Here is a 6,000-nt window from a genome sequence, read left to right on the forward strand (position 1 = left end):
TGGACGGGTAAGGAGGCCAGAGCTAGATATAGTACGTTGAGCAGTGTATCTGCAGAAGCTGCTCATATCGCATGTCATAACCCATTCTTATTCGACAAGATGCTGGCAGCAATGAAAGAAATTATAGCGAATAAGGACATCTTGAATAATGAAGAACACAGTCAGCAAAGCTTTGTGAGTAATGATGAATTTCAGCCTAAGCAGAATCATATTCTTATTCGTGATCCAATGAAGGTGTCCCAAAAGGGGCACCTAAACAGAATATTATAGGTCAGGGTAAGAATGCTCATGAGGTGATAAAAAATGGAAGACCAAAAGCATTTGATGAGAAAAGCAGACGTCTATGTACACTATGCAGACTTCCAGGTCATAACAAGGCCACTTGCAACCAAAATCCAGAGTACGTATGTTGTTTGTTATTTTACTTATGTTGTTTCATTTCGGTAATTATTTTCTTATAACTTATAATTTATTTCATGCAGTAATTGGGGTTGAAGACAGAAGCGGTGTTATTGTAATCTTTAGATTTTTATATCTGCAATAATATTGTGTTACATAAGACAATACGTATATGTTTTTCTTGTTATTTAAGATAATACGTATATGTTTCTCATGTTATATGTTGTTCATTTTATATAAGACAATACTACGAGCACTTCAGCCGACATCGATTGTGCTATTTTTTAAATGCAAAATGCATGTACCGACGCCATGACGGTGCTGTGTGTTCTGGGTGAAACCCCGTCGCGTCGACCGCATGCGCCGACGTCACGCGGGAGAAGTTGACCCTGTCGTTTTCTGGGCCAAAAACGTCGCGCTGACTGCATGCGCCGACGTCAACGCGGGGCCGCTGTTCCCGTCGTTTTCTGGGCAAAAAAACGTCGCGCCGACTGCATCCCCCAACGCCACGAGAACGCAGATGCCCGTTGGTTTTTTCGTGCAAAAAAGACGTCGCTTGGACTGCATGCGTCGACGTCACGCGGGGCCGTTGATCCCGTCGTTTTCTGCACTAAAAACGTCGCGCCGACTGCATATCCCGACGCCACGCGAACGCACGTGCCCGCCGACTGCATGTCCCGACGCCACGCGAACGCAGGTGCCCGTCGGTTTTTTTCGTGCAAAATACGTCATGCCGACTGCATGTCCCGCCGAACGCGGACGCAGTTGGCCCCAGTCCGTTCGTTTAAAAAAACGCTGCGCCGACGGTATGCTCGACGTCGCGCCGACTGCATGCACCAACAACATAACACAGTTGATAGAATTTTCAACAACAACGTAAAATTTATATATTACTAAAACTATATAATTACTATTATGTATAAAATTTTTAAACACAAAATATGATAAAATCATCTAGTCTCGTAGTAAACTTAAACAGGCATGAATCTTCTCTGATGTCATCTATTTCTTTCTCCTTGCAATCCTAATAACTTTGTCTTTAATTTTCCCAAGTGTGTTCTTCAAAGAAAAAATCAATTGCACTATCATTAGCTCCCTCGTATCATCAATTGATCTCTGCAAACCAACACTCAAATTATTTTAGTCCACTATAAGTGTTCATAGTAAAGAGTACTAATATTAGTTTTGTACCTGTGAAAAAGATCGATCCCATGTATCGCCATTCCAATTTTGAAAGCAATGAAGAACAAATAATCCACATGAGTTACTGATGCATGTAATTAACAATAAATAATTATGCATCACACACATATAATACATCAACGTTATATTCAACTACATACTCACCCATCTTCTTGTTGAGGCATGTCGTAGGTTTTAATAGGCCATGTGGATACATCCGGATAATGCACAGATCCGGTTGCATTTGCTTCTGCAATATCTGCTCCAATTTCTCTTCTCTAAAAATAGCAATAAAACACAAGAAACTTTCAATAAATAATGTAAACACATGATGGTTCCGCAATGCAAATATGTATCAAAACCTACCAAGTCCTCAACGAGTTTTCTAGTTGTACTATCAAGTTCTTTTCCCATCAACGAGTCTAGAACCTGGAACTCTTCCTTTTCCTTATGCATGACGACCGTAACCCAATGGGTGTTATCCTTGTTGAGAGCCATATAAGTCTGCATAAAGAAAAAAGGAAAATATTAACTAGATCAATGCAATATTTTTAATACTACTGCATTATTTGTATACATTACAACCACAAGAACATACCTTAGGTGCTTTGAAATACTCGTTGATACACCTATTTACGGGTTCATTAGAATTTGACACTTTTTCATACTCATTACCATTTAAATTCTTATCCTTTCTATATTCAAGCAGCCACATCACCCTCCAAGTAGGTATTATGTAACGTCCGTCTTTAGCTTCCCCCAACAAAAAAGGTGAGTACGCATTCATAACCTGAAAATAATATAACAAATGTAATGAGTGCACTTTGTTGTCAAATATAATGTTAAAAATATAAATAACTTACATCACCTCTTATCCATTGGCGGTTAAGAATCTGACAAGCTCTCTCTGCAATCAAAGCGTCGGTCACACCATCATTGAAAATTTGTGTAGCTTTATGTTTCTTTGAGCGCTCACATGCGCGTAAAAACATAACACTCGATTTTATCACATCGACGTCAGCACTACTTTTCTTACCATCTACTTTATTAAACAGTTCTACAAATCACAAATTAAAATTAGTAAGCGTAACTCTACAATAAACTTTGTTCTACGAAAACAATATTGATTAATAACAATCTTACTCGCTTTGGCAGAACGTTTTGCACGCTTGATGGGTTTAACAACAACAAAAGGAGACTTTATGGCTCTTGATGCAATGCATTTACGTTTGCCAATCCCCTTTTCCACTTTCTCATCTACTCCATTATAATGACCCGATTCGTGTGATGAAATTTCATTTGTATCTAAAAACGTGACCGCCTTCTTATCTGATACCTCACGTACTTCGATAGGATCACTCCAATCATCCTTGAAACTATTCAGATATTCTGGAGTGCAATAATAAGGTACCTTACCTTCGTCATCGTCCTTTTGCTTATTAATTTTACCTTGAGAAGGCGTGCGATAGTTGTCCTTATCAGACTGATAAACAAACTCCTTATGACCAAATGCACCATCATTTGTAGATTCATTAATGTCACCATATAGATTCTCTTCTTCTTCCTCCATGTTACCGGTTCTATAGAACACACCGGTTTTGTTCATTTTCTCAATCATCCTCTAAAAATATATTTATTAACAAGAGTTATTTAAGTCAATGAAATACATTATGCACGATAGTAAAATAGTGTTGCGTCGTTACCCGTGCGCATAACTCTGGCAAGCGACGCATTTCCTTGCGTATTTCCTTCAGCTCATGCCAAATGCGGTTCATAACATTACTCGCGGAAGCCTCTGATATGTTGCTCTCTTTCTTCTTTTCACTAACAGTAGATTTTTTAGTACTTGATTTTTTATTTTTTTCAGCTTGTTCTTGAGCAATTTTTTCACCCTATACTCATATGTAATATTGTCATCAATCTACAAAAACAATAATTAGAGACCGATAATTATACATGTAATTTAGACAATAAGTCAAACCATGGAAATGTAACATTAAAAAATAAATTTAGAGAATATGGATTACCATTCCAACACCACGACCATAATATAGTCGTATTTGTCTCTTTTCTCCGCAACAGGTTCCGTCCAGTTCCTCATCAAGGGGCTCATAAGTGACAACGGATCATATTTTGGACCTATAATTGGTTGTACTTTCTCCCAATAGGCATACTGCAATACACCAAATAATTTAAATAATATATATTTGACTAACAATACGTGAGTAATAAATCGAATAATACATACCTGCAAAAGGGCAAGGTTTCCATGTGGCCATTCCCTCACACGACCATCCTCTAGAACCTTTCCAATCTCCGAAAGAAAGAATTTCAAAGTAAACTCGTTCCAGTTGAACTTACTTATCATCCTTTTGTCCTTAACTAAGGCATAATATTCATTCGGAATATATTCATGGGAGACTGGTGCGATTACTGTTCCCAACAAAACTAGAAACGTCATCCGGACAAAGTCATCATCCGTGTTTTCATTCTTCACAATTTTATTGATAAGATCATCAATCATGATCTTACCCTTTTTTGTGTCCACAAAATTAGTTGGTATTCTTTTCATACTTTTTTGTCCTTCTGTTCTAAGAAAACCAACTACATCAACTCCTTGATTTTTCAATCCAAAAATAGATAACACATCATCATGCCCTATTGAAATAAGGCCTTTACTACCAGCTGACTCTTGAACCATGGAATTTTTTGTTATGGCGATTGTAGCCTTGGACCAAAAAGTGAAGTAAAAATTCACGCATCTTAACGGACGGCATTTGTAACATGCCTCGCAAATCCGTTTCATAAAACGTAAATTTTTGACTTGCTGAAAGTTTATCAACAAGACTAACCCACTTCTCAACAGAACATGGAATCACAACGTCGATTTCCATCCTTCATAATTTAAACAATTTGTCACGTACGATGCAATTTATTTGATATTTCAATAATAACATGAACATTATAAACATACTTACCCAATTATAATGCCGATGAAGGAAGAATGGACAGACGAATAGTCAAGGCCGACGGCGACGGACGGTGACGACCGACGGCGGACGGATGGTGACGGTTACGGACAGCGACGCGCGGACGGACGGTGACGGAGTTGTGATGGCGCGGCGTCGGGGTGGATGGAGGGCGGCGAGATCACATCGGCGTACGGCTACGCGTCGGGGGAGAGGGGGTGGCGAGATCACGTCGGGTGCAAAGCGAGGCGTCGGGGGCGCGGCGGCGGCGAGATCACGTCGATGTGGCTAGGGTATGCAACGTCGCTAATCCCGCCGTCGTGGGAAAACAATATGACGACGTCGGGTGTATTTTTTCATTTTTTTCCATATGAATATTTGCAAGTCTCCTACATGAAATCTTTCCATATGAATTTGCAAGTCTCCTACATGAATTTTTTTCATTTTTTTCCATGCTTCCTAATGAACTTCACAAGGCGGCACATCAAATTTTAGAATTTTCTGACAATCCATGCTTTTTTTATGAATTTCCATTCAAAAATCGGCAAAAACAAATGCCGGACGTGACGCAACGTGCGTTTGGTCTCCGATTTCGTCGAAATTTTGCGTGGAATCATTGCATGTTCATTCTCCGGTGCCGGCAAAAGTTGGATGAATTTCATGAACGTAATATAATTTTTTTACGTTTTTATATCATTTAAGAAAAAATATAAGTTATTTATATATTATTTAAGAAAAATTATTTTAATATAATTTCATGAATGTTTATATCGTTTAAGAAAGTTTTTACGTCTTAATATAATTTCATGAATGTTTATATCGTTTAAGAAAAAATATTTAATATAATTTCATGAATGTTTATATTGTTTAAGAAAATTTTTACGTCTTAATATAATTTCATGAATGTTTATATCGTTTAAGAAACATTATAAGTTATTATTTTTAGTTTTTTTCCATTTTTGTAAAATTTAAATATTTAGTTAACTAATGTAAACTTAGATAAAATTTCATACTTCCCGATTACATTCGAACATAATTAAAAAACTAAAAATAAAATTTAATTAAACATTACTAAATTCTAATGAATCTTAATCTAATCGGAGTCTAGGTAGACGACGGCGGGCCCGTCCACCGCGCCGTCGCCGTCCCCACTGTCGTCGTCGTCGGAGCTGTTGGCGAGGGCGAACCAGTCGACGTCGTCGTCATCGCCGACGGGTGGCGGGTTTGCCGCCATTGCCGCCGCCACCGTCGCCTGGATCGCCGCCGCGATCTCCGCCTCTTCCCTTGCCGCCGCTGCCGCCGTCGCCTGAGACGCCCGCATGGCGACGAGTAGCCCTGGCGAGTCGTCGTGGTCGCCGTCCTCGCGGAGGACGAACTGTTCCGGCGGCACTTCGTACTCCGCCGGGACAGCCAGGGCCACCACGTGGGCCGCCAGAGGTGGGTGGGGGAT

The 6,000-nt window shown here is 39.4% G+C and overlaps 1 pseudogene; it reads right to left on the reverse strand.

Annotated features, from left to right (window-relative positions):
• Positions 1-1,401: 1,401 nt before the first annotated feature.
• On the reverse strand, positions 1,402-3,949 carry LOC123409100 (annotated as a pseudogene).
• Positions 3,950-6,000: the final 2,051 nt, after the last annotated feature.

The sequence above is a fragment of the Hordeum vulgare genome, chromosome 7H, assembly GCF_904849725.1.
Source record: "Hordeum vulgare subsp. vulgare chromosome 7H, MorexV3_pseudomolecules_assembly, whole genome shotgun sequence".
In the NCBI taxonomy this organism is placed as follows: Eukaryota; Viridiplantae; Streptophyta; class Magnoliopsida; order Poales; family Poaceae; genus Hordeum; species Hordeum vulgare.